This window comes from Neovison vison, chromosome 10 (genome assembly GCF_020171115.1).
Source record: "Neovison vison isolate M4711 chromosome 10, ASM_NN_V1, whole genome shotgun sequence".
NCBI lineage: Eukaryota > Metazoa > Chordata > Mammalia > Carnivora > Mustelidae > Neogale > Neogale vison.
The window spans coordinates 17,295,930-17,315,860 of NC_058100.1; positions in this window are offsets into that span (position 1 = coordinate 17,295,930).

Consider the following 19,931-nt stretch of genomic DNA (forward strand, 5'->3'; position numbering starts at 1 on the left):
TTCAAACTAACTGTTGTGAAAAAATGTAAGAAGTATAATCATTCCTGTATTCATTAAAAGGTACAGGCTACCTTTACTCGCCGACTGTCTAATGATCTCTTACATGACTATGGTGTCTCCTTGATCAGAGATAGATTGTTCTTGATCTTCAATGCAACATATCTCATGGGGCTCTCTTAATTAACAGTTAAATTAAACAACATTTATCTTTGGATGTACACTTAGCAACTGAAATGACATCAGCCATTTTCAAATAACAAGAATTAGTAAGATACAACCACTGGAATCTTTTTTTTTTTAAAGATTTTATTTATTTATTTGACAGAGAGAGATCACAAGCAGGCAGAGAGGCAGGCAGAGAGAGAGAGGAGGAAGCAGGCTCCCTGCTGAGCAGAGAGCCCGATGCGGGCCTCGATCCCAGGACCCTGAGATCATGACCAGAGCTGAAGGCAGCGGCTTAACCCACTGAGCCACCCAGGTGCCCCCAACCACTGGAATCTTAATTAGGAAAGTACCAGCAGCAGCTATCACACTGAAGTTGACCCAACAACCATGGAAAAGCAAATAGCTTAATAAGGTAGGTAACTTTCACTTAAGGACATCATTAAAAGCTTTTTTCTGGGGGCGCCTGGGTGGCTCAGTGGGTTAAGCCACTGCCTTCGGCTCGGGTCATGATCTCAGGGTCCTGGGATCGAGGCCCGCATCGGGCTCTCTGCTCAGCAGGGAGCCTGCTTCCTCCTCTCTCTCTCTCTGTGTCTGCCTCTCTGCCTACTTGTGATCTTTCTCTGTCAAATAAATAAATAAAATCTTTAAAAAAAAAAAAAAGCTTTTTTCTGGATACCTGGAAACAATAATTATTACTTTTTCTTTTTAATAGTTTTTCTATATGTCACTTTGATAGTATTTTTTATCTTGACTGATTTATTGCAAAAAGATTATATATTTACAACTTTATTTTTCATATTAATATTATATATTTGTCATAGCTATCATTTTGCATTTCATGTTATTACTACTAAAAACTTCCCATTTTTTTTTTTTTTTAACCTGACTTTTTTTTTTTCTTTCCTTTCAGGATCACATTGAGGAGACCACATTACATTAAGTTGTCATGTCTCCTTAGACTCTTCTTGACTATCACAGTTCTCAGACTTTCCTTTTTTTTTCCTTTTTTCTTTTTATTTTTTTGGTGATAACCTGGACAGTTTTGAGTTGTAATAGTCATGTGTTTATAGAATATCTTTAATTGGGGTTAGTCTACTGCTTTTTCATTATTATATGGGGTTATTATGTATTTGGGGGAAATAGGATTACAGAGAAAAAGTGTTATTCTCATCATATCCTATCAAAGGTACATATTGTCAACCTTATTGATAATTGTTGATGTTTTTCTTGGCTAAACACTTGGTAAGGTGTGTTTGTTAAGTTTTTCCACTTTAAAGTTACTGTTTTTCCCCCATCCATACTACAAACTTCGGAAGGAAATCACTTTGTGCAACCCACACTTATAAGGTAGAGAATTATGATCATGTCCTTGAAGTTAGAGTATCTACCTAAATTATTTGGAATTTAAAAAAATATTTTATTTATTTATTTGGCAGAGACAGCAAGAGAGGCAACACAAGCAGGGTGAGTGGAAGAGGGGAAAGCAGGCTTCCCACTGAGCAGGGAGTTTGATGGGGGGTTTGATCCCAGTACCCTGGGATCATGACTTGAACTGAAGGCAGATGCTTAATGATGGAGCCACCCAGGAGCCCTTTATTTGAAATTCTATTGGATGAGAGATTTAGTTATTCTTTTTCATTTATTTATTTATTTTTTTAAAAGATTTTATTTATCCATTTGACAGAGATCACAAGCAGACAGAGAGGCAGGCAGAGAGGGAGATAGAGGGAAGCAGGCTCCCTGCCGAGCAGAATGCCCGATGCGGGACTCGATCCCAGGACCCGAGCCGAAGGCAGCAGCTTAACCCACTGAGCCACCCAGGCGCCCATCATTTATTTATTTTTTTATAAATGTTCATCAGTATGGATCTATGCATGGTGATTTTTTTTAATTTTTAAAATTTTTTTAAAATTTATTTTCAGTGTAACAGTATTCATTGTTTTTGCACCACACCCAGTGCTCCATGCAATACATGCCCTCTCCAATACCCACCACCTGGTTCCCCCAGCCTCCTACCCTCCGCCCCTTCAGACCCCTCAGATTGTTTTTCAGAGTCCATAGTCTCTCATGGTTCACCTCCCCTTCCAATTTCCCCCAACTCCCTTCTCCTCTCTATCTCCCCATGTCCTCCACGCTATTTGTTATGTTCCACAAATAAGTGAAACCATATGATAATTGACTCTCTCTGCTTGACTTATTTCACTCAGCATAATCTCTTCCAGTCCCATCCATGTTGCTACAAAAGTTGGGTATTCATCCTTTCTGATGGAGGCATAATACTCCATAGTGTATATGGACCATATCTTCCTTATCCATTCATCCATTGAAGGGCATCTTGGTTCTTTCCACAGTTTGGTGACCGTGGCCATTGCTGCTATAAACATTGGGGTACAGATGGCCCTTCTTTTCACTGCATCTGTATCTTTGGGGTAAATACCCAGAAGTGTGATTGCAGGGTCATAGGGAAGCTCTATTTTTAATTTCTTGAGGAATCTCCACACTGTTTTCCGAAGTGGCTGCACCAACTTGCATTCCCACCAACAGTGTAAGAGGGTTCCACTTTCTCTATTTCCTCTCCAACACATGTTGTTTACTGTCTTGTTAATTTTGGCCATTCTAACTGGTGTAAGGTGGTATCTCAATGTGGTTTTGACTTGAATCTCCCTGATGGTTAATAATAATGAACATTTTTTCATGTGTCTGTTGGCCATTTGTATGTCTTCATTGGAGAAGTGTCTGTTCATAAAATAACATATCTGTTCATATCTTCTGCCCTTTTTTATGATTAAAAAATCATATGATTGTCTGTTTTGTGTGTGTTGAATTTGAGGAGTTCTTTATAGATCCTGGATAGCAACTTTTTGTCTGTACTGTCATTTGCAAATATCTTCTCCCATTCCGTGGGTTGCCTCTTTGTTTTGTTGACTGTTTCCTTTGCTGTGCAGAAGCTTTTGATCTTGATGAAGTCCCAAATGTTCATTTTCACTTTTGTTTCCATTGCCTTTGGAGACATATCTTGAGAGAAGTTGCTGTGGCTGATATCAAAGAGGTTACTGCCTATGTTCTCCTCTAGGATTCTGATGGATTCCTGTCTCACGTTGAAGTCTTTTATCCATTTTGAGTTTATCTTTGTGTATGGTGTAAGAGAATGGTTGAGTTCCATGGTGATTTTTAAATTGGGTTCTGAACTAATACCACTTTCTCTCTTTCTTTTTTTTTTTGTTCAAATAATTCCAGCTTTGGACATGGATCCACTTCAGCTGAACTCTACTTCCATTGCAAGGTTTTTGTTGTTGTTGTTAGTACTTCATTACTTTTTAACACAATAAATTGCTTCAAGCTAATCTTGTGTATTTCCAGTCCTAAAATCAGTCATCTCTCCAAAGAGATTTGGTTCCTTTTATTGGTAAATTGTATAGGAAAGAAATATCTTGGTGCTCGTTGTGTTCACTAGGATGTCAATGCTTCTAGAACCTCTCAGCTAACAGAGTGAGTAAGGGGTTATGTGTGTGTATGCTAATCCCTTTATGTACACATATCTATAAATACTTCTCCATGTAAAGATCTGTATCCATAGTAGGATAAATACTATGTCCATACTGATGTTTCAAATCTAATTAAGTATAATTTAAATCATTCTGGTCATTCTTCTTTGCTAATTTGTAACAACCCACACTAACAGTAAGAATATTGGTTCCTAGCACCTGCCATCCATTTACTTAAATATTCAATTCCAGTATGAAAAAAAAACTGTATCAAAATTTATAATCCATATCCCTGTAGAATACATCTTTATCAATGAGAGTAAAGTACTTATGTAAAGATTTTTCTTTTAGTCTTGTAGATGACTCTCATTTCCAGAGTTACTTAGGTTAGCAAATTTTCCCTCACCCTGTTGATTAAGAATGTTTCAAACATCTGTAGTTAGTTTTTTGTTATAGTCTGCATTCTATCTTGAGACTCTATGACCTCATAAATGATTTTTCAAAATTTGCCTACGTTAAAGCTCACTCTTTGTGTTGTCAAGTTGTATGGATTTTGACAAATGAATGATGTCATATATCCATCATTATAATATCATGGAGAAAAGATTCACCGCCCTAATAAATGTCTTGTGCTTCACCTATTCAACCATCCTTCACCCTGAACTCCATTCTACTTTTCATCTGTTAAGACATTTCTTTAGTTCTGCCTTTTCACGAAGGGCATAAAAGTGGAATGTTTGGACTTTTTAGATGTCTTCTTTCACTCAACAATTTGCATTTAAGGTTGATCTTTGTATTTTTGTGGCTTAATAGCTCATTTCCTTTCTTGTTGAATCATATTCCACCAAGTAAATGTCAACACTATGTTTAGTTTTTATAAAAGATTGCTAGCCTTTCATAGAAGTGGTTGTACCAATATGAATTCCCAACAGCAATTAATAAAAGTTTCTGTTCCTCCACCTAATTATAATTAATTAATTTTGTCAAATGTTTAGATTTTAGCCCCTCTATTAGACATGTAATAGTTCCTCATCATTGTTTTTAATTTGCATTTCTTTAATGCAAATACTGTTCAGTATCTTTTCATATGCTTATTTGCCCGCTGCATATCTTCTTTGGTGTCTTGGTGATATCTTTTACCCACTTTTCTTTTTTCTTTTTTTTTTTTTTTTTTAATTTGGGATGTTTGATTTCTTAATGTTCATTGCCTTTTTGGATACAACTCCTTTTTTAGATTGGTGTGTTGCAAATATCTTGTAGTTTTTCACTTGTGTTCATTTTTTTAACATTGTTTCTCACAAAGCCCAAGTTTTTACTTTAATATAAAGTTCAGCTTACCAATGTTTCTCTCAGGGAAGTGTTTTTGTCGCTGAAGCTAAAACTCATGTTCAACCTAAGGTCATATAGATTTTTCTCCTGAACCTTTCTTCTGGAATGTTTATAGTTTTTTGTTTACATTTAGATCACTGATCCATTTTGAGTTATTTTCTATTAAGGTATAACATTCATGTCTAAGTTCACCTTTTGTTTTTGTTTTATTTTCATATGGACATTTAGTTGCTCTAGCTCCTTTTTTGAAAGTCTATTTTTCTCTACTGAATTGGCTTGGTATAAAAGGCACAACAATTGCCTTTGTTGAAAAGCAGTTGATTACGATTTTTATGTTTGGGTTCCTGGCCTCTTCCAATTATGACCATAGGGTAGTTTTTATTTAGATCTTCTTTAATGTTTTTTCACTATAGTTTTGCGGTTTTATTCTTCCTGATTCTGGACATATTTTGTTACCTTAATACCTTACTATTTCATTTTGGAGCTATTTTAAATGCTGTTTTTTTAAAATGTCAAATTCCAATTGTTTACAGTTAGTATATAGGAAACCAATTGACATTAGTTTATTGTTGTTCTACAGTGGGAACTTGCTATACTCACTTAAAAGGTACAATATTTTTGGTAGATTCTTTGGATAGATTTTTTTCTACATAGACAATTATGGGAAGAGTTTTGTTTCTTCCTTCCCATCCATATTTATTTTATTTCCTTTCCTCTTCTTACTGCATTAGGTAGAATTTCTAGTATCTTGTGGTATAGAAGAGGTAAGAAAGCACAACCTTACCATGTTCCTATTACCAGAGGGGAAACATCCAGTCACTAGTAAGTAGGATGTTAGCTTGAGATTTTTTTGTGTATTTTTCATCAGTTGAGGAAACCCCATTGTATTTTTAATGTGCTGAGACTTTTTCAGCATGAATGGACTTTGGTTTTATCAAATATCTCCACATTAATTGTTATGATAATAAGGATTTATTTATTTGTCTTGTTGATGGAATATAATTTTAGGAAGACTCTAAACATTAAACTCTTCCAGCACCTAAAAACAAAAAACTATGCTGCCATTAATGGGAGTATAATTAATCAATGACCTCTTCAAAAGTGGGCTCCTCTTTTTGGATGACTTATTATAAAAAAGAGCTCATGTCCTCAAGATTAAAAAAAAATTGTAAAAAGTTTAGGCAAATTAGCTATGTATACTAGAATACAAACGGAATTTAATTTGGCCAAATAGGGTAATATGAACCATTGTTAAAAGTTAATTTGGATGAATACCATAAATGAAGTGGTATTATCTATATCTAAGCTAAAGAAAAGGAAACATGGTTATTTAAGGTGACTAAGGTGACCTTAGAGACCTTCTTTTTTGGTCACTCACAGGTCTTGGGACATAGTTCAAAACATTTTCTGTCAGTTCTGCTAGAAATGTATCCAATTTTGTGTAGTAGTCTTATGAAGACAATGATCCGGACACTGAAATATTTCTGGGAAGTCATTCTTCTGAAAGATGATTCAATAAATCATTAAAAAAGTGATGCGATCAGTCTGATAAACACGGAAACCAAAAATGAATCCTCTTCAAACCAAACCTTTCTTTCCATGAGAATCGAATGAAATGATGAAATTCTGGAATATTCTTGATTATTATTCTGAAACTTTGGCTAAAGAATGATCAAATGTGGGGTGAAGGCATCAAGAATAATAAGTAAACATCTTCTGAAATAAAGGAGAATACTGTGTCCAGAGTTTGACTTCTCTGTCCAGAGTTCCAAGCATTCCATATATAATCAGAGATAGAGGGAGAGAGGGAGAATTATAAGAGATGAGAGAGAGAAGAGAAAGAAAGATAGAAATATTTATACTCTAAATATTCAGTAGAATTACTGATTAGTTCATACCTCTGAAAATAAGCCAGTCAGTGTCAACCCCTCATTTCTGAATGTTAGCCAAACAACAGCTTTATTTCATTAAATTTACCTCTGTGGCGAATTAGCCAAGCCCTAAACAGTCTTGCTTTTCTCAATACTTAAACATGTTCTTTCCTCAATGATATATATTAGATGGAATCTTATTTAATTTGAGTCTGTACATTGAAATTGCATTTCTCTTTTGCTCAGCAAGCAGTAAATTTGTTTACTTCTTTGAGATATAATTAGCAAGCTATGATTTCAGTATGACAAAGAATATCACAATGCCAGTAACATTTCTATATAAAGTAGGCACACTTATTCATACAAAACAGAGATGCACCTAAGTAACTACAAAGAAAAATGAGTTTATTGAAATAATATGCTTGGTCTAGAAATAAAACTGAATTGTTAATTGGTTGACTTTGGAGCCAAATTGGCTTTTTTCTCCTATCATCTCTGCTTTATTTTATCATGAACTCTTGACTTTCCCTGGTTCATTTTCATTTTCATCTTATTACCACTCTCTCTACAGTCTTTAACTAGTATTTTTTTTTCCATTATTTCTTAGATGAGTTTATATATGGCTTGGCTTTTTTTTTTCCCATGTCTATGGTTAAACTTCATAGTATTCATTTATAAAATATCATTTAAAACCCTAAGCGAGTAATCTGTTCAATCTTCCAATTATAAAATTAAAAAGGCGTAATCCGAGAGATTAATTGAGACATTATGCTTTTTACTGAGGCAAACACAAAATGGGATAGTTTTCCTTAAATGTGATATCCAGGTATCCTTAAATTAAGTATCCATAATACCTTAGTCAACCACAATGGTTGTGACCTTTTAGAAAGATTGTATACCAAACATGGAATTTTTCAGAAATATTTTTTCCCTTTTTCTTTTACATCTTTTTAGGAAGTCTATTCTTACAAATGAAAATTCCTCTTTACAATTAAGGTATATTGTTTAGTTCTCTTATAAGGAGACTTTGACATTTTTGTCACTTAAATATAAAGTCATTCGTGAACAAAAGTTATGGGTCTGCTTGTTTTTTGACAGTCTCAGTTTGGATATATTTTCCAGAGTTATTTCTAATAGTGTTCCCCTTCTACCCCAAATATCTCCATTGGAAACTTTTATTTTGTGTTATAAAAAAGACATTGTTTCTGGACTTATTTCCTGAAATAAATGACTGGAAAACTGAATAAAATATATCATACAACTGTTTTTGGAAGTGGCTTATAGGCAGAATATGAGTATGATACCTGAGAAAAAAGATGGGGAAAAAAAAAAGAAAGATTAATCCTACAGTGACAATTTCCTCATCACTGTGTAGAGATAAGAAACTCGGGCAGATCATGTCCATCACAATGAGCCAGTGGATGAGGGATTGGAATTTGGGAGGGCTGATGTGGTTATACTTGGGGCAAATTAATAGAAGTTAGGGTGTTACACAGAGAAAGAACAACAATCTGTATAGACTCTCCTTATTTAAATTGTTCAATATTAAGCCATGACTGCATAAGTGAAAACCCAGGTGCTTTCTTTGGATAAATAAATAAATAAATAAATAAATAATAAAAATGTCAATCATTATAAAAAGAAAACCTCTAGTCTTATTGTTAAAAAAATAAGGAATTTTGTGGGGATTTTTTGTAAATTTGGGGGCTCAAACTCATAATTATATTTACCTGACGCTAATAAAAAAGATGCATTGGAATGCCTGAGTGGCTGTCAGTTAGGCATCCAATTCTTGGTTTTGGCTGAGGTCATAGTCTCAGAGCTCTGGGATTAAGCCCAGTTTGGGACTCTGTGCTCAGTGGGGAGTCTGCTTTGGGTTCTCTCTCCTTCTCCCACAGTCCCTCCCTCCACCTGCATGTGCTCTTTCTAGAATAAATAAATAAATCTTTTTTAAAAAAGATACATGAATAAGAGGACTTTCTTAACTTCAGTTTGAAAACATTAATTGAATTTGTTTGATCCTGAGCACCTGTGGACCTGAGTGGGTGTCTCAGTCAGTTAAGCATCTGGCTTGTCTCAGACCGTGATGTCAGGGTCCTGGAATTGAGTCTTACATCAGGCTCCCCACTCAGCAGAGTGTTCTTGTCTCTCTGTTCCTTCCTGTGCTCTCTCTCTCTCTCACTCCAATAAACACATAAAATCTTTTTAAAAATAATTATTATAATTCAATATGTAACTATGCCACAGATAACTATTTTCTAGGAGTTGTTCTTTTTAGATTCAACTTTTTCTGTATTTTTAGAACAAAACTGTGGGCATAGGAGATGAAAATTACTGAAACTCATTCAATTCCATCGATATTTGTGGATTACAAAAATATTATACGCAGAACATACAGATTGTTACATTCATGAGCTATCTCCACAGCTACTCAAAAGTGGAAATATTATTGGTTTACTAGGGTTACCTTTCTAAAGCAAACATAACTGAAGTAGGTCTTTTTATATAAGCAGTACTGTGTAAAGGTTCTTTCCAAGAACCAGATATTTAAAAGACATTCATTGTTTGAAGAATGATAAGACAAAATTTGTACACTTGCCATCTTTCCTAAAGTGATGGAAATCCTGCAGAACTCAATGGCTTTGATCACATATGTTTTATCACTGTTTAGAGAATAATCTCAGCAGGAAGCTAGAGCAAATGCTAGAAAAAGTCCTTAACTACATTCTTCATTCAGTAAGAAGTTGGTTATGAATCTCACAGTTGCAATTAGGAACAAAAAACAAGACAGGAAAATGGGGCATTGAAAAGCTATACCAAATGAAAGAAGATAAATTGTTCTTCAAATGTTTCTGGATTTCTTATTTAATTTTACTTGTTTTGTTGTTGTTGTTGTTGCTGTTTTTGTTTGTTTTTTTAGTGAACTAATGACTTAGACACAAATCTTTTGAAGGGAAATAAACATAAAATAAGTTACTACATTATAAAACCACATCCAAAAAAAAGACACAACATATAAAATAGTTGTAATTAAAATGAAGTTAATTAATGAAATTTTGTATTAAAAATTCCTATATAAACAACATTTCAAATATGCTGCTTTTTATTCTATTTTTCAATAACCACAAAAAACAAAACACCAATCTCTTCTTGCTTAAAAATTTTTAAAAAAAGTCCATTACCCCTGTTTTTGTTTTCTTCCTGTAGCTTCTTAAATATATGTTGAAGTAATGATTAACAGAGTTAAATCCCTTCAAGCATTCATAAATCACAGGTCATCATCATGAGGAAATGTCCATTAAATTCTCACATAGTTCCTTCTTAATACAGGCTGACCCACTGGCTTCACCCTTGTGTATTATTTTTACTGATATGAAATCTTTCTCTTTCCAGTTTAATCATATCCTACAAAGTCAAGGTCATGCAGAAGTGGGAATTATCTCCTCAACAAAAATGTTGCCCCAGCTAAAATTATCAGATTTTAATTCTCTCCGTTTCTAATTCTAATTCTCTTGTTATTTCTGCCACATCTTTAGGTACTTCTTGACTGAAGTCTTGACCCCTCAAAGTTATCCATAAAGGGTAGAATCAACCTTTTCTAAATTCCTACTGATGTTGATCTTTTGACTTCATCCCGTGAATCACAAATGTTCTAGATGGCATCTAGAAGGGAGAATCCTTTCTAAAAGCTTTTTAATTTACTTTGCCTGCATCCATCAGAGAAACCACTATCTGTGTCAGCTAAACCTTTTCGAAATGTACTTCTTAAATAATAAGACTTGAAAGTCAAAATGACTCTTTGATCTATGGGCTGTAGAATAGATGTGTTAGCAGCATGAAAATAACATTAATCTCATTGTATATCCCTATCAGAGCTCTTGGGTGACCAGGTGCAGTGTCAATGAGCAGTCATATTTTGAAATGAATCCTTTTTCTCACTAGCAGATCATAACTGTGGGCTTAAAATAGTAAACCATGGTGTAAATAGATGTGCTGTCATCCAGGCTCAATTATTTCATTTATAGAGCACAGGTAGAGTAGATTTAACCTCTTAAGGATCCCAGGACTTTTGGAATGGTAAATAAGCATCGGCTTGGACTTAAAGTCACCAGGTGCTTTAGCCCCTAACAAGAAAACCAGCCTGTCTTTTAAAACTTGGAAGCCAGACATTGACTTATCTCCAACTCTGTAAGTCCCAGATGGCATCTTTTTCCAATATAAAGCTGTATTGAAAATCTGTTGTTTTATATAGCTATCTTTCTTAATTACCTTAGCTAGACTTTCTGGATCACTTGCTGTAGATTCTACATCAGCACTTGCTGCTTCACCTTGTACTTTTATGTGATGAAGTTGGTTTATTTCCGTAAACCTCGTGAATCAACCTCTGCTTCCTTCACACCTTTCTTCAGCAGCCTCACTCCCTCTCATCCTTTTAACAGAATTGAAGATAAATGTGTTTATTGGAGTAGCACTTTTAATTTTCTTCAAGAACTTTTCTTCTGCATTGACCATTTGACTGGTTGGTGCAAGTGGCCTAGCTTTCAGCCTCTCTTGGCTTTTGATATGCCTTCCTCACAAGCTTAATCATTTCTAGCCTTTGCCTTTTGATTTAAAGTGAAACATATGTGATTCTTCCTTTCATTTGAATATTTAGAAGTTGTTATAGGATAGTTAATTCGACTAATTTCAGCATTGTGTGTCAGGGAATAGGGAGGCCTGAGGAGAGCGGGAGAGGAAGGAAACTAGTCAGCGGAACATTCAGAACGCACCTACCATGTACTGATTAATTTTGTTCGCATATATGAGTGTGGTTTGTGGTTCCTCAAAACATTTGCAATAGTAAAATTAAAGATATCACTATTCACATATCACCATAACAAATGTAATAATAATAATAAAAATATTTGAAATATTAAGAGAATTAGTAAAATGTAACATAGAGACACGAAGTGAGCAAATGTTGTTGGGAAAAAGGCACCCATAGGCTTATTTAATGTCGGGCTGCCACAAACCCACAGTTTGTAAAGAAATAAAACATCTACAAAGTGCAATAAAGCCAAGTGCAATAAAACTCGATGTGCCTTATAATATGTATTATATAACATGTATGTAATATTTTTCCCCAGTTCTTTCTTTGTTTCTTTCATTGGAGATTTTATTTTTTTAAAGTGATTTCCACACCCAATCTGGGGTTCAACCTCACAACCCCAAGATGAAGAGTCACATGCTTTACTGATTGAGTCATCCACACACTCCTGTTTTTTTTCTTTTAAAGAACAGGTGTTTATTTTTAAAATGATGGCCAGAGTGTTATTTCTTTATGATTACTACTTTTTGTGTTTCGTATAAAATCTTTATCTGCCCTGAGATTACAAATATTTTTCCCAAGTGTTCTCCTCACAGTTTTATAGTGTTAGTTTTTTTTAAAGACTTATTTTAGAGAGAGAGAGAGAGAGAGTGAAGAGAGAGGGGGGGAAGGTAGAAGGAGAAGGAGTAAAAGAGAATGTGAGGTTCAGTCTCAGGATTCTGAGATCATGACCTGAGCCAAAAATAAGAGTTCAGATGCTCAACTGACTAAGCCATCAAGGTGCTCTTATAGTTTTAGTTTTAAATTTACTCAATAATAAATTCCACACTCATTTTTATATATAGTATGAGGTGGAGAACTCATTAAATTTAAATTATCCAAAATGGGGCATCTGGGTTGCTCAGTTGGTTGAGCCACTTCCTTCAGCTTGGGTCATGATCCCGGAGTACTGGGATTGAGTCCCGCCATTGGGCTCCCAGCTCCACTAGGAGTCTGCTTCTCCCTCTGATATTCTCTTCTCTCATGCTCTCTCTCACTTTCTCTCTCTCACATAAATAAATAAAATCTTAAAAATAAATAAATTATCCAAAATGACCTACATATTCAGCGCAATCTCTACAAAATTCCAAAGGCATTTTTCTAAAAATTAAAAAAAAAATACTAAAATTTATATGGAATCGCAAAAACTCCTGAATAAGTAAAGCAATCTTTTTAAATTTTTTTTATTTATTTATTTTTCAGTGAGAGCGAGAAAGAGAGAGAGAGAGAGCACCTGCAGAGGGAGCAGCAGGCAGAGGGCAAAGCAGGCTCCTGCTGAGCAGGGAGCCTGATGCAAGTCTCCATCCCAGGATGTAGGATCATAACCTGAGCTGAAGGCAGACACTTCACTAACTGAGCCACCCAGGCATCCCATAACTAAAGCAATCTTGAGCAAGAAGAACAAACTAGAGCTATCACTTTCTTATTCCAAGCTATATTCCAAAGCTAAAGTAATCAAAACACTATGGTGTTGGCATAAATAGACACAGAGATCAGTGGTACAGAATAGAGAGTCCAGAAATAAACACATACACCTACCATCTCCTAATTTTTGACAAAGGCATCAAGAATGCACAGTGGGAATCCATCATAATCCTAGAGGAGAACATGGGTGGTAACCACTTCAGTATCAGCCACAGCAACTTCTTTCAAGACATGTCTCCAAAAGGCAAAGGAAACAAAAGTGAAAATGAACTTTTGGCACTTCATCAAGATCAAAAGCTTCTGCACAACAAAGGAAACAGTCAACAAAACAAAGAGGCAACCCACAGAATGGGAGAAGATATTTGCAAATGACAGTACAGACAAAAGGCTGATATCCAAGATATATAAAGAATTCCTCAAACTCAACACACACAAAACATATAATTGGGTCAAAAAATGGGCAGAAGACATGAACAGACACTTCTCCAATGAAGACATACAAATGGCTAACAGACACATGAAAAAATGTTCATTATCATTAGCCATCAGGGAGATTCAAGTCAAAACCACATTGAGATACCACCTTACACCAGTTAGAATGGCCAAAATTAACAAAACAGGAAACAACATGTGTTGGAGAGGAAATAGAGAAAGTGGAACCCTCTTACATTGTTGGTGGGAATGCAAGTTGGTGCAGCCACTTTGGAGAACAGTGTGGAGATTCCTCAAGAAATTAAAAATAGAGCTTCTCTATGACCCTGCAATTGCACTTCTGGGTATTTACCCCAAAGATACAGATGTAGTGAAAAGAAGGGTCATCTGTACCCCAATGTTTGTAGCAGCAATGGCCACAGTCGTCAAACTGTGGGAAGAACCAAGATGCCCTTCAATGGACGAATGGATAAAGAAGATGTGGCTCATATATACTATGGAATATGGTGCCTCCATCAGAAAGAATGAATACCCAACTTTTGTACCAACATGGATGGGACTGGAAGAGATTATGCTCAGTGAAATAAGTCAAGCAGAGAGAGTCAATTATCATATGGTTTCACTTACTTATGGAGCATAAGGAACAACACGGAGGACATGGGGAGATGGAGAGAAGTGAGTCAGGGGAAATTGGAGGGGGAGACAAACCATGAGAGGCTTTGGACTCTGAAACAAACTGAGGATTTTGGAGGGGAAGGGGGTGGGGAGTTGGGAGAGCCTGGTAGTGGGTGTTGTGGGGGGTGTATATTGCATGGAGCACTGGGTGTGGTGCATAAACAATGAATTCTTGAACACTGAAAAGATATTTTAAAAAAAAGTATACACAATGGGAAAAGCATAGTATCTTCAATAAATGGTGTTGGGAAAACTGTATTCACATCTAAAAGAATAAAATTTGATGTTTGTCTCATATCTTTATCTTATATACAACAATCAATTCAAAATATATTAAAGATATAATTGTGAGACCTTAAACTGTTAAACTCCTAGAAAGAAACAAAGGGAAAAATCTTCTTGACGTTGATCTTGGCAATAAATTTTTGGTTAGGACACAAAGCACAGGCAACCGAAACAAAAGCTGACAAGAGGATAAAAAGCGGAAAAACTACGCACAGGAAAGAAAAACATCAGTACAGTAAAAATACAACCTACAGAATGGGAGAAATCATTTGCTATATATCTGATAAGAAGCTATATCCAAAATATATAAGGAACTCAAACAAATGATTATATTTAGATATACTTAACTACATACAATCCACAATCATAAGATTTTCAAATGTACCTAAATCTATAGACGCCTAAATAGATGCCTATATATTGAGGAGCATAGGATGAAAAAAAGATGTGTTTTTAAGTGCTAATATACATAGGGCTTGATAAACTTAATTCTTTAAAGAGTTATTTCAACAGGAATATGCATTGCTTACTTTAGCTTTATTTGGCATAATGAGTAACAGAAAAACATTTTTTTTGGTGGAGTGCTACAGTCTGTAGGAAGACAGAAATTCTAATGTTTTATGTGTATTTACAACACTGCAATTCTTCAAACCCCCTAAAAATGTTTCTAAAATACACCATTAGTTTATTAGTATTGGTATGAAGAGATACTTGTCTTCCTTTTTTTTCTAATTCATAACCAATTTCCATCATACAATCAATTTTTGTGGTAGAAGTTCACTGCTGAGTAAGCTAACTTTGATATAATGGAACAGACACAACACCGTTCTCCAGCTCAATTCAATTTGCAATACATATTTTCCACTGCATGGGGAATTCTAGTTTTTATATTAATTTTAAGCAGGAAAAAGGTTATGGTATTTAAAACATTTTACATTCAAAGCTAAATAATTACTTCAAAAGTTAAATGATAAGTTGAAACAAATCCACATTTTTTGAAGCATTGATTAGATGCTGATGATTTACAAATTATTCTATCAGCAGCTTGTTTCTTAATAAATTTCTCCCTGACACCAGAAAAGCTTGTGAAAAACCAACTTACTCTAGCATTCTTTACATACATAATCAATTTTAAGGAATGACTTCACATAATTATGTTCCCATGTAACTAATATTTTTAATTATTCTTACTGTTTAGAGCAATAGCATAGAGCAACACACATGGGAATTATATGAGGTTTAAGCAAATTCAAAAATATAGATAGCAAAAATATTAGTCCATAATGTTTTTATTTTATTTATTTATTTGAGAGAGAAAGAGTGAAAGAGCATTAGCAGTGGCTGGAACAGAAGGAGAAAGAGAAGCAGATTCCTCACTGAGCAGGGAACCCAGGCAGGACTCAGTCCCAGGACTCTAGGATCATGACCCGAACTGAAGGCAGACACTTAACCAAGTGAGCTACCCAGGCTCCCTAGTAATGTTTTTAGTAGTATTTATATTTTAAATCATTAACAGAGCATTATAAAATATTTTCTCTATACCCTGAAATAGGAAAACTCATGAATAACTGCATAGTTACAAACAAATCGACTTTGTAAATTTAAGATTTTAAAAAGCATGTATCATGAATATCAGAGAATATAGAATGCAAATCATCTTATTCATTATTGTAAAAAAAAAAGCCTAACCCTCGATTTAAATAATTAATTTTATATAATTTATATATAGTTCTGTTACAGTCAGAGAGCAAAAATTATAAGTAAAATGAAGAGAGGTGATGGAAGTTCTTCATTAAGCTGAGTTTATTTTCTTAAATATTTAATGCATTTATCTGAATTTTTCACTTATTTTCCTGTTTTTATTATCTCATTGCAAGCATATTTTTATTTTAACTTACAATTATAATACCTAGCCAACTTAAAATATATATTTTAATATACTTGATCTTTTAAAATTTATTTTACTTTATATCACTTTAAGCCATTTTCACATGAATAGAATTATTCCCGTTAATTTATGTTCGTGTTAAATCTTCTCCTAATCACATATTTAAAAATTATGTCCCTAGAAGTCACAAAACTTAGGGTTTTTGAAATTTACTTCACAGTGAAGAAAAATGGGAAATTTATGGCAGTAAAGTATATTGAACAAAACTACATTCTAGATCAATTATGCTTCTTGGTAAAATTCGATAGTTATTTCCTCTGAAAAACTGGATATATATATGTACAAGGAACTAAGCCAGATGGAGTTTTGGAGTTTCAGTTTTGGAATTAGGCAAGAAGTTTCTCATGTGTAAGGAACAGGAAATAGAGTAGGCAAGTTTGTAATGATATACTGTGGTCACTTCATTTCTACTATAATGAATGACCTTCATTTCTCCCTAATGTCCTTATGCTCCTAACACAGGCTATAACGCCCCCAGAGAAAGAGAGTCTGCTTGGTCAACCAAGCATAAGTCAGCGCAACTCACCTGTGTTAGGGATCCTGAAAAGAAGAAAAACTGACCCCATAAGCCAGAATTATTTTCTCACCTGTACTGTACACAATAGAGGAAATCTCCCCAAAAGGAAATTGGTAAATGTACAATATACAGCCTAAATATTTCACAAGTAGAAATTTAAGCAGTTGGATAAAATATAATCACATTTACAAATGTGCAGAGATTTTTGGAAAACTGCAATATCTTTAAAATGTATCAATGTATAAGTATTCAAGGCAGTGCAGGTTTAAACATATTAAATTTGAGTTCAGTTATTAGTCAGGTGGGGTATTTTTCTTCACTAAAAGGGAAAGAAAAAATAAGTGAATATTTAGGAGAAAGTTACAATATTTTTGGTAGGTTAATTTTAATTTCGGAGCTGTCTCTACAGCAGCAGCTGGATTAGCTTTATCAGAGCATTGCCTAAATTTGGGTTTTTAACTTCTTATTACAAGCAGATAGACCACATGAGTAGAATTACTGGGTCCCTACTGAGTGGTGCTGTCATGTAGACAAGTGGCAAAATGAAAATATTATTCTGCCCAATCCGATTTTGATGTGTGTGACTAGGTCTGGTCTTCATTATACAGATAAGATTGGGAATTGATAGGCTAAGTGAAGTGGAGAGTTGAAATGTTATCTTGAAAATTTCTACAGAAATAGAATATTAAATTAGATTAGGAACTAAAACCCAATTTAGAGCTGAAAACAGTGGAATTGAAAATCTATTTTGTTCATGTGTATCAGATAATTATAAAATGTTTCCTTCACTTAAGACCACATTCATTTTTTTCTCCACTTTTAATTTAATGGCATCAACATAGTGGCAAAAATGCAATTATTTTTTGATAAAGCATCTTAGGGTGGACTGGTTTACAAGCACTTACTGTTCATTGAGTGCACAGCAACACATTAGGACCTGGGCAGGGTGTTCCGGCAAGGGAAGATGCAAGAAATGAAGAGATGTAGTGAACAGTTTCCTCATAATTCATCATCGAAAATTAGATATTAAATTGTTTCCAACCGGTAGTACTAGTTTTCTCACAACCACTTAAATGTTTGTCAGAATATTTATGAATGATACTTGTAAAACAAACATTTTGGGGACGCCTGAGTGGCTCAGTTGGTTAATTAAGCATCTGCCTTTGACTCAGGTCATGATCCAGGATTTGCATCCCACACCAGGCTCTTTGCTCAGCCGGGGGCCTGCTTCTCCCTCTGCCTGCTCTGCCTGCTGTTCCCCCTGCATGTCTCTCTCTGACAAATGGGTAAATAAAATATTTTCTTAAATAAAAAATATAAAAAAAACAGACATTTGGGGTGATATTGTATACATTTTGGGTGATATTGTATATACTCTTTTAATGGAGTTTATGCTATATCACACTGATAAGTGATCTGTGCTATGAGGTGTGAAGGTAGGGAAGTATGAAAGTTTGGGTGTTGTCTTCCAGAATCACAATACATTGTGTGCCAACACAAAAATCAATTATGTGCTTATTTAAAAGTCAACAGAACATAAAGACAAAAACAATCCTGGAAAAAAAAAAGTAATTATGACCCAAATATATAAAGTCAGTGTTCCTTATGTGTTTAGGAAAGTTGAGCTGTTCATCCCATTTTAAAAAAAAGCAGCAAAAGAATTAATAAAAAGAGAAAACTTAACGGGAATATGTATACTTGTGAATTCATTCAACAAACACATTCGATCATCTATAATTTTCTTCCAAACTATTGCTTGCATGAGGAGTAAACTCAGGGCAAATGAAAGATTGCTTACAAAGCCCTACATAGAAGAAAATACTCAAGTTCATTCATCACTGCATGCAATTTGAGAAAGTATTATGGATGTTGTACATTATGCAATGGCTGTATTTATTTTTCACTGGCTTCTAGAAAGCTATTGTAAGGAAATTTGTAATAAGCCAAAAAGATTATAGAATGTCTCCAAAGAAAAACTGCCTATTCTTTAGAGCAGAGCATTCTGGTACACATTATCTGATTCTACCCTTTTAGGACATTTTTAAATTTAGTTGGTAAATGAGAAATATTCTGTTAGGTTTTGTTTTTTTCTCTCTCTTTTTAAAGAACTCGTTCATATTGTAAATTGAATCCTATCTGAGATATTTGTAATCCCACTATTTCTGTATTTTAATTTTTGGCTTTGGATTTCTCTGCATCTTCAGAGCTATAGGACCAGGAAGATTGAAACTAGCTTCACTGAGACACACCTGCTCTGTTGATTTTAATATCTGTTTCTCTTCACCCTATAGTAGTTCAATGACCTGAAAAGTCTTCTTATGTATGTCTGTTTTTTCAAATTCGTGTGGATATTTTATTTGTGTTTGTTACTAATGGTTTTATTTTATATTTTATGTTGTTCTTGTGATCATGTGGTCACTTTATAGGTTTTCATATATTGTTTCCCAGAATCCCAGAATACCTGTATCATGTGTATTAGTTCTCTATTGCTGTATAAAAATTACATGTTAGTGGCTCCAAATGAGACACAATTATTATCTCATAGTTTCTGTGGGTCAAGAGTTCAGGCAAGGTTCAGCTGAGTATGGTTTAGGGCCCCTCACAGGCTGCAGCCTGGGGGTCACCAAGGCTCCATTTTCAATTTCACTGACGTGACTGTTGACAGGCCTCAGGTCCTTTCTTTTTGTGTGATGAAGATACCAGGTCTTTACCCTGCTTATCTCTAAAACATTGCTTCAGTAGCAATGTGGCAGCTTGCTTCCCTCAGAGTAAGAGGAGACAGAAAGAAAAAAGGAGAGAGGGAGGGAGATGGGGCCAGGGGTTAAGCAAAAAGAAAGCCAGGGTCTTTCAAAATCTAATCTCAAAAGTGACATTTCATTACTTTTGCCTTATTCTCTTGATGAGAAGTAAGTCTCCAAATGCAACCCACAATCAAGAAGATACATCATAGAAG